We start from the raw sequence: 11,085 nt of genomic DNA on the forward strand, positions 1-11,085 counted from the left end.
CCTGTAGTCCTAGCTACTAGGAGGGTGAGGCAGGAGGATCATCTGAGCCCAGGAGTGCCTGGACAACAGAGTGAGACTCTATCTCTAAAAAAATAAAATAAAATAAAATAAAATTTAGGCCTTTTAACAATTTCTTTCAGTAATGTATTGTAGTGGTCAGTGCACATCTTTGGTCACATTTATCTTTAAATGTTTCATACTTTTGATGCTGTCATAAATGGTATATTTACATTTTAATTTCTAATTTTTCATTGCTAGCATATAGAAATACAATTAATTTTTGTATTTTGACTTTGTATCCTGCAACCTTGCTAAACTTAGTTATTGTACTATCTTTCTATGTATTCCATAGGGTTTTACTACAGTTTTACTTTTTCCTTTCTGATATGGATACCTTTTTCGTTCTTCTTGCCTTATTGAACTGACTAGATCCTCCATTGTAATGTTAATAGGAAGTCATGAGAGGGACACCCTTGGCTTGATCCTGATTTCAGATGAAAAACACTCAGCCGTTCAGCATTGAGTAAAATGTTGGTTATGGGTTTTTCGCAGCTGCCCTTTATCAGGTTGAGGAAGCTCTATTTGGGTCAGTTTTGGAATCTCATCAAATTAGCAAAAAAGGCCGACAAGCAAAATAGTGTTTTCCATCATAATGCAGAAAGCAAATTTAGATGAAGTCTCAGATACTGAGGACAACCCAAACTAAGAAAATGTCCTGAATTTGTCATGCAAATAAGTGTGGTGATTCACAGGAAGGTGTTAAATTTAATTGTTCAAGGCAAAGTTATATTTGCTCTATTTACTTAGAATAAATTTATTTTCTTCCATAATAGCAAAAAACTAATAAATTAGCAGTCTAATTTGTAAGAGATACATGGAATATATTAAGATATTGCCGATGTATCTGTTTTACCAAGGAGTTGAAGAACAACCTAAACTTGTATGATTTGCTGGATTCGAGAGCAGATTATTGGCTGTCTTTCTGCTGACTAGATTATTTTACACACCGAATCACCTTGGAAAAATGCTCCAGAAAGCAGTAGTTTATGCACATAGTACTATTTGTCTAGAATTGAAGGTAAGCTCAACACAGATGGAGAGTGGGAGACAAAGATTGACTTCACTTCCACAGATAGCTGAATGACCCCTAAAATGAGATAATATTGTGCAAGGATATTGTCCTAGATCTCAGTTACTCTTTATCCTTGGATTATGTTGTATTAATGCAGCAGTAGGTTTGCTTTGTAAAAGAGAGAGAGCAAATTTAAAAAAGGAGAGGACATCTGTTACTTCTACTGAGTTAAGCCTTCTAAAAATATTTTCCTTTTAGTGACCACTTGTTATTTTGACCTTTTGGTCTTTTTCTTTGGAAATAGGACCTTTTCAACTCTTCCCTTCCTGTGTTTGTAAAATGTTGATAAGACCTGCGCCACAGAAGCAGAGACTTTATTTTACATTCAGAGTTTTTGGAGATGAGGGGTTGTGGTGAGTAAAGGAGGAAACATCCCAATTATTCTCTCGAAGCCCGAAGAGCTGTATTTTTTCATTTAAAAAAAAATTGTGTTTATTCCACTAACTTTAAAGAAACATACTTTAAGTTCAATGATTAAGTCCTCCAGCCCATAATATGTTTAGTGATTCAGTGCATTGTTGATTGATCACTATGAAAGGAAAGATTCTCCCAGGAATCGGCCAACTTTGCAATCAATTTCACATTAGTCATACTGATGCCTAAAATAAGCAGAGAAGACCCCATGAGATTTTTTAAATGTCTGCATAATTATGGAGTCTGGAAAGCATAAGTGGTTTTCCAAAGATTGTTCTGTGAAAGTCATCGGTTATATATATACAGTCAGAAGTCTGTTACAGCATCAGGAAGCACAAGCTCTTTATCATAAGATTTCCTCCTCCTCTTCCCTCCTCCTACTCCCTCTCCTCCTCTTCCTTATCCTCCTCTTCTTCCTCTCTCTTTCCTCCTTCTCTCCTTCCTCCCCTCTTCCTCCTCCTCTTTCTTTCACATAAGACTTCCCTTTCCCTTTTCCTATTATAAAAATAAATTATCTTCATTGTAGAAAGAAGCACTACGGAATCAAACCCGAGTTGAAAATCTGTTTCCATTGCTGACTAGCTGTGTCACCTTGCAGAAGTCACTCATCTAATACGCCTCAGCTGCCCAAGTGTTAATGGGTATACTGATGCTAGTTACCTCCCAGAGTTGTTATTGCATGGATTTAATAAGACATTCATTTACACACATTGCACAGTGCCTGGCACTAGGTTAATATGTTAGGTGGTAATAGATAGTTGGAATCCCAACAGACAAAGGCTCCTCAGCAGGGCTAAGATTCTCCCAGGTCTGGCCCCTGTCTCCCTTCCCTTCCTGCTGTAATCTCAGGCTTCTTATAGGTTCCTGAGCTGACTGTGGTTTTCAGCCTTGGTGCCACTGTCTAGGCTGGCCTCCTCTCTCATGTATTCTATTTGCCTGGACTGCCCTTCCCATCCTCTCTCTCCTTCCTGTCACCACCTCTCTGCCACGCCCACCAGCTTGTCCATCTCCCCAGCAAATTCCTCTCCATCTTTCAAAATCTAGTTCTGATAGTGTTTCTGGAAAGAGTTACTTCTTCCCCAGCCCCCACACAGGATTCCACATCTTCTCCTCTGTGCTAATGTTTATTTTTTAATACCCCAAAGTTATTTTATTTATTTTTTATTTCAGAATATTATGGGGATACACACGTTTGGGTTACATAATTTGCTTTTGTACAGTTTGAGTCAAAGTTATAAGTGTGCCCTTCACCCAGATGGTGTGCATTGTACCTGTTAGGTGTGAATTTACTGGTCCCCTCTGCCCCCCTTCCACCTACTTGATTTCTGCTGAGTTTTACTTCTATATGCGCATGTAAGTGGTGATTGATTAGTTCTAGTATAGTATTGAGTACATGTGGTGTTTGTCTTTCCATTATTGCGATACTTCACTGAGAAGAATGGCCTCCAGTTCCATCTGGGTTCTTACAAAAGATACTAGATTGCCACTTCTTTTATGACTGAGTAGTGCTCCATGGTATACATATACCACATTTTATTAATCCACTCATGTATTGATGGGCACTGGTTTGTTTCCACATCTTTGTGATTGTGAATTGTGCTGCTATAAGCATTCAAGTGTAAGTTGTCTTTTTTATAAAATGTCTTTTTTTACTTTGGGTAAATACCTATGTGCTAGTGTTTATATTGCACGTGCTTCTATTGTAGTACTCATCTACTCATCACATGTATTTGTTCCCATGTCTGTCTCTCCCACTAGTCTATGTCTTAGCTTCCTTTTGTTGCTGTTACAAATGACTACAAATTTAGTGCCTGAAAACAACAGGATTTTGTTATCTGGATTTCTGGAAGTTAGAAGCCCTAAATGGGTCTCATTAGGCTAACATCAAGGTGTTAGCAGGGCTGTATGCTTTTCTGGAGGCACTAGGGGAGAATCTGCTTTCTTGCCTCTTACAGTTTCTAGAGGCTGCCTGCATTTCTTGGCTTTCTACCTTTCTCCTCTACAGGTTAGGACCCCTATGACGTAAGGCCCATCCTGATAATCCAGGATAATCTCTCTATTTTAAGGTCATTTGATTAGCAACCTTAAATTTATCTACAATATTAATTCCCGTTTGTCATGTAATGCAACATTTTCACAGGGTTGGGGGAGTAGGATGTGGACACTTGGCGGATCATTATTTGGCTAACCACAGTCTGTGAGCTGCTACAGTAGAGAGGCTGTGACCCATGCATTACTCTCCCTGAATGTACGACAGAAGCTGCTATATATTAATAGTATGTAAGTAAGAAGTGATATTTGTTCGAACAGAGTTTTACTCTAAAATCAGGGGTCAACAAATTTTGACTCTTTGTTTTTGTGCAGCTTGCAAGCTTAGTTTTTACATGTTTTTGTACATCATGAAATCTAAGAATAGGTTTTACATTTTTAAATCATTGAAAAAAATCAAAGAATATAACATGTAAAAATTATATGAGCTTTATCCAAAATATACAAAGAACTCAAACTCAACACCAACATTTATTGTTTTTTGACTTTCTAATGATGGCCATTCTAATTGGAATAAGATGGTATCTCATTGTGGTTTTAATTTACATTTCTCAGATGACTAGTGATGTTGAGCATTTTTTTAATATGTTTTTTGGCCACTTGTATTCTTTCTTTTGAAAAATGCCTATTCATGTCATTTGCCTACTTGTTAATGGGGTTTTTGTTTTTTTCCTGCTGAGCTATTTGGGTTCCTCGTAGATTCTAGATATTACTCCTCTCTTGGACACATAGTTTGGGAATATTTTCTCCCATTCTTTAGGTTATCTATTTACTCTTTTAATTATTTCTTTTGCTGTGCAGAAGCTTTTTAGTTTAATTAAGTCCCATTTGCCTGTTTTTACTGCATTTGCTTTTGGGGGTCTTAATCAAAATCCTTTGCCTAGGCCAATGTCCAGAAGAGTTTTTCCTACGTTTTCTTCTAGGATGTTTTTCCTGGTTTCAGGTCTTACATTTAAGTCTTTACTCCATCTTAAGTGAAGTTTTGTATGTGGTCAGAGATAGGAATACAGTTTCACTCTTCTGCATGTGTCTATCCAATTTTCCCAGCACCGTTTATTGAAGAGTGTGTCTTTTCCCCAGTGTATATTTTTGTCTGCTTTGTCAAAGATCAGATGGTTGTAGGTTTTATTTCTGGTTTCTCTATTCTGTTCCATTGATTTATATGTCTACTTTTATGCCAGTGTCATGCTGCCTTGGTTACTATAGCTTTGTAATATACTTTGAAGTCCAGTAATGTGATACCTTTAGTTTTGTTCTTTTTGCTTAGGATTGCTTTGGCTATTTGAGCTACTTTTTGGTTCTATATGAATTTTAGAATTGTTTTTTCCGAATATGTGAAAAATGACATTGATATTTGGTAGTAATTGCATTGAATCTGTAGATTTCTTTGGGTAGTATGTTCATTTTAACAATATTGATTCTTCTGATCCATGAGTGTGGGATGTTTTTCCATTCGTGTTGTCTACAGTTGTTTTCATAAGTGATTTGTAGTTCTTCTTGTAAAGATCTTTCACCTCCTTGGTTAAATTCTTAGATTTTTTTTTTTAAGCCATTGTAAATGAGATTGAGTTATTGATTTGGTTTTCAACTTGGTCATTGTTGGTATATAGAAATGCTACTGATTTCAGTGCATTGATTTCATAACCTGAGACTTTGCTGAATTCATTTATCAAACCTAGGAGTTTTTTTGAAGGAGTCTTTACGGTTTTCTAGTTATAAGATCATATCACCAGTAAATAGAGATAATTTGAGTTCCTTTTTCCTGATTTAGATGCTCTCTTTCTTTCTCTTGCCTTATTGTTCTGGCTAGGACTTCCAGTACTATGTTGAACAGAAATGGCGACAGTGGGCATATTTGTCTTGTTCCAGTTCTTAGAGAGAATGCTTTCAACTTTTCCCCATTCAGTATGATGTTTGCTGTGGGTTTGTCATATATGGGTTTTATTATTTTAAGGTATGTTCCTTCAATGCTGAGTTTTTGAGGGGTTTTATTAGAATCATGAAGGATGCTGGAATTTACTGAATGCTTTTTCCACATCTATTGAGATGATCATATGGTTTTTGCTTTTAATTCTGTTTATGTGGTGAATCATATTTATTGACTTGCCTGTGTTGAACAATCCTTACATCCCTGGGATGAAACCCACTTGATTGTGGTGAATTATCCTTCTGATGTGCTGTTAGATTCTGTTGGCTAGTATTTTGTTGAGAATTTTTGTGTTTATGTTCATCAGAGATATTGGTCTGTAGTTTTCTTTTATGTTGTTGTTGTTGCATCCTTTCCTGGCTTTGGTATCAGGGTGATACTGGCTTTGTAGAATGAGTTGGGGAGGATTCTCTCTTTCTCAATCCTTTGGAACAATTCCACTAGGGTTGGCAGTTCTTCTTTGTATGTCTGGTAGACTCTGGTTGTGAATCCATCTGGTCCTGGGCTTTTTTGTTTTGTTTTGTTTTGTTCGGAATTTTTTTAAATTACTGAGTAAGTCTAGCTACTTGTTATTGATCTATTCTAGAGTTCTATTTCTTCCTGGTTTAATCTCAGGAGATTGTGCATTTTGAGGAATTCATCCATTTCCTCTAGGTTTTCTAGTTTTGAGAGCATATAGTTGTTCATAACGGTCTCTGATGAGCTTTCGTATTTCTGTGGTATCAGCTTTACTGTCTCCTTTTCCATTTCTGATTGTATTTATTTGAGTCTTCTCTCTTCCTAGTTAGTCTAGCTAGTGGTTTATCAATTTTGTTCATCTTTTTGAAGAACCAACTTTTCATGTCATTGATCCTTTGTATTAATTTTTTGGTTGGTAGAGCTGCTTTGGAAGATAGTTTGGCAGTTTCTTACAAAGCTAAATGTACTCTTACCACATGATCCTGAAATTGAGCTTCTTGCTATTTACTCAAAGGAGTTGAAAACTTATGTCCACACAAAAACCTGTTTTATGTTTATAGCTAGCAGTTATATTCATAATTGCCAAAACTTGGGGACAACCAAGATGTCCTTCAGTAGGTATAGATAAACAAACTATGGTATATCTATACAATGGAATATTGGTCAGTAATAAAAAGAAATGAACTATCAAGTCATGATATGACATAGAGGAACTTTAAATGCATGTTACTAAGTGAAAGATGCCAGTCTGAAAAGTCTACATACTGTATGATTCCAACTATATGGCATTCTAGAAAAAGCAAACATATGGAAACAGTAAAAAAGTCAGTGGTTGCCAGGAACTCAGGGGAAGGAGAAAGGGATAACTAGTGGAGCACAGGGGCTATTTAGGGCAGTGAAATTCTTCTATAGGATGCTGTAATGGTGGATATAAATGCCATTATACATTTATCAAAATCCACAGACTATACAACACAAAGAGTGAACCCTAATGTAAACTATGGACTTCAGTTAATAATCATGTTACCAATATTGGTTCATCAAGTGTAACAAATGCACCACAGGAATGCAAGATGTTAATAATAGGGAAAAGTATGATGTATGGGGGATGATGAGGTAGTATTTGGGAACTCTGCACTTTCTGCTTAATTTTTTTGTAAGCTGAAAACTGCTTAAAAATGTAATTATAAAAAATATAAAAATTATATCAATTTCAAATTTCAGTGTTAATAAATTTTTACTGGAACATATCCATACCCATTATTTACATATTGCCTATGGCCATTTTTGTGCTTCAGTGGCCTAGTTGAGAAGTTGCCACAGTGACCAGATGGCTTATAAAGCCTGAAGCATTGACTATGGCCCTTTACAGAAAAAAATGTGCTGATCCTGGTCTAAAGCATACACAGCCCTTCTGCATCAAGTCATTGCTTACTCCTCCAGCTGAACCCCTGTCCCATCTTATCCTTAAGCCATCTTGAAAAATACTTTCTTTAGAAATACATGCTTTCTTTTGCTCATCAGTTTCCTCTAGCTGAAAGACAAAGCAGGACTAACTGGGCACCATCATGTCCCAGGGACCTCTTGTAGGCAGCCTTCCCTGACCTCCTATGCCAGGTTCGCCCCTTCAAAGTGCTCCCTAACCCTGCCCCCATAGTTTGGCCTCTCTATTGAAAGCACCCATGTTATTGCTGATCCCTTAAGACTGTGAATTTGCTGAGGCCATGGTTTATCCCTTTCTGCATCCCTGGCACCTAATACCTGCTTTGTGGATGATTAGGAAACATTTTTTTTTTAAGGGATTCTGAACCTGGAGTCCATACATGAATGGGCTTCAGGATCTGTGAACCCCCTGAAGCGGGATAATAAATGTTGTGTGTATATGTCTGAGCGTACTTTCTGGGGAGAAAGCTCATTGTTTTCAAGAGCTTCTCAAAGGGGACCATGACCACACTTCACCCAAACAAAAAAGTCAAGTATTCCTGGAAGATGTGTAGGCATATAGTCACCAGGATAAATTAACAGGATTTATTGGCTTTGTCAGTTTGACAGAAATAAAGTTCTTGATCCTAAGTCAACAATCCTACTATCCACAACACATCTAAAGATGTGTGTGGGTGACTGACCCATCACTATTTTTTTAAAGTTTCAAATCCACGATCCACTGACAAAGGGTTACCATTGGTTAAAAATAGCATAGGTCTAGGAGATTGGCATTCAAAGGAAGAACATTTTAGAAGAGATTCATACAAATATCCAGACTTGACTGGATACATGCTTGTGATAATTAATTTTGTGTCAACTTGGCTAGGCCATGTTACTCAGTTTTTTGTCAAATACCAGTCTAGATGTTTCTGTGAAGGTTTTTTTTTTTTATGTGATTAGCATTTAAATAAGTAGACTTTGAGTAAAGCAGATTGCCATCCTTGATGTAGGTGGGCCTCACCCAATCTCTTTTCTTAAGAGAAAAGACTGAGGTTCACTGAGGAAGAAGGAATTCTGCCTTTGGACTTAAGATTGCAACATCTACTTTTCCTTCCTTTTACCCTGCTGACCTGCCTTGCACCTGCCCTGCAGATTTTGGACTTGTCAGCCCCCACAATTGTGTAAGCTAATCCCTTAAAAGAAGTCTCTCTCTATATACATACATGTCCTACTGATTTTATTTCTCTGGTGAACTCTAACAGTTCTCTCTTGTTGAACATTGTGGATTTAAATATATTACTTTGGATGAAGACATTTTTACTTGGAACAGTCTCCAGTAATAAACCCAAGATTGCCACTCTTCTGGTTTCTTGGTTAATGTTTTCAATTAATGCTCAAGATAAACATCCTGCTTAGTTTAAATGAGCATTTTCCAGTGAGAAAAGCAGAAAGACTTTCTGGCATTTGGATGTTTGCAGGAATTGGGTTATGTCTGTAACCACAACTTTAGGTCCCATAGGAAGCATAAATACTCAGCAGCACTACACACCACAAGTAGGTGGTGATAGTCTGGAAATCAAAAATATGTGAATCTGTGTTTAGCCAATGGAAACTTTTAAGAAAGGGGCCACCAAAGTACTCCTTTTATGTTTTAGCTTTCTTAGTTCTATTTCTGCTTATTAAAGGTACCACTGACCTTTTAACTATTTTTGCTGTTGTTTCACAAATATTTTAACAGCAATTATAGAATTTTGTTTAAAGAGGAAAATTTACTTATAACCCACCATCCTAGAAACATATTTTATTGAGTTTCTCAAGCACACAGGCCAAAGGAAAGGTCAAGAAACCTTTGGGTCAAAGGCAGAAGGCCTCTGGAGAACAGAAACTGTACAGAAACTACAATGGAACAAATGTCATTTCTGAAATGTGATTTACAAGTTGGTATTCTCACAGCAGCACAGTGGCACTGGAAGAGCATTTGCACCATTTGGAAAGCCCTGAGGCTGTTGAGTTTTTCAGAGCAGCTGTCTCAGTGAACTCTCCCCAGGCTCAACTATCTACTGCCCATTTCCCTTTTTGTCTTCTAAAGCCCCAGCATATGAGGATTTGGCAGCTAGAACAAGGTTGAGTGCGACTGACACAGGAAACGGCCCGTGGCTGGACTGGTGCCTGCATGCAGCTGAATGGGGACACATGGCCAGGCCTTAGCAAGAAAGCAGCTGTCACTCAAAGCACTCAACTCAATGTCACCAGCTTGCTTGTTTCCTTATTCTTAGTGTCTTAACTGCCTTAGGAAGGTAACACTAATAGTGGGACAGAATATCACTAAGACTTAACCTTGTCGTTTGGGCAGCTCTTTATGAAGGGAGAGAAGTAGGAAGTGAACGAACATTTATTTAATGTATCCCACAATGTACTGGGCACTTTATATATATAGGCTGCAAAGGAGAGTGGTTAAGATTACTGCCTGGGTTTGAGCCACGCTAGCTGGGTGGCCTTGGGCAAGTCACTTAACTTCTCCATGTCTCATGTTCTTTCTGTAATAATAACACTACCTACATCATAGAGTTATTATGAGGATTGAATTAATTATTACATGGAAAACACTTAAAACAATGCTTAGAACATAATGAGTGCTATACATATGTTTGCTGTTATTATCTTTACTAATTAACTTTAACTCAGCCCTGTTTATCCTTTTACAATTGAGGAAACTGAGGCTCATGGAGATTAAGTCAATTACCAGAGATGGCAGAGCCTGAACCAAACTCAGATTTATCTGACTGCAATGTTTTCTTCCCATAACAGGACCAGGCATGCTCAATGCTATCGAATTCCCTCTCCTGCTTGCCAGCTTAGGGTTCAGTTTATCAGCCGTTCTTTGTACTGACAAGAGTGAAATCCTATATGGCTGAGCCTCTGTCTTTAATCCCCCATTCCGCTCATCTCTGGAGAAGAGCCAATGGTGAGCATGTGGGGGATTGGTGAGAGGAGGAACTTCCCACCTACATTCCCCGCTGTAGGTGTAATTGGCCTTTCTCATGTTGCCTATGCTTCCCCTGACTATGAGAAAGCAGGGGATCACCGTAACTAAAGGAAATGGTCTTATGAGCAGGATCCTTATCATAGCCTGGTAGATTGAGGGGAGCAGTTGGCCTGGTAGGGCAGTGCTATCCAAAAGAAATATAATGGGAGCCACCTATGTCATTTAAAATTTTCCAATAGCTATGTTAGAAAAGTAAAAACAAAGGAGAAATTAATTTTAATATTGACCCTGATATATCCAAAATAGTATCACTTCAACCTAGAATCAATAAAAAATTATTGAGACACTTTACTTTTTTGTGTGTTAAGTGTTAAATCCATTATGTACTTTACACATACAGTACCAGAACTATATATGGGGCAACCACAACGGCTCCCAGCCAGACACTTGGATACGTGTCCTCCAAGGGCCTTCTTTATTCATTTAGTGACTTTATATGTTTAAAACTCTCCTCTGCTTCTCTCTTCTTCCTCCACCAGCAGATAGTCTGATCTACAAAAATGTCTGAAAGAGTAAAGAAGTCGCCTTTTCTCTGAATTTCCCCTGATTAGTGCAGCTTTTACAGACAGTTGAGATTCCTTGCGTGGTCACAGAGCATTTGTGACAATCTGCGCGCTCTGTACTTCTCACCCT

The sequence above is a fragment of the Eulemur rufifrons genome, chromosome 9 (genome assembly GCF_041146395.1).
Source record: "Eulemur rufifrons isolate Redbay chromosome 9, OSU_ERuf_1, whole genome shotgun sequence".
Lineage (NCBI taxonomy): Eukaryota > Metazoa > Chordata > Mammalia > Primates > Lemuridae > Eulemur > Eulemur rufifrons.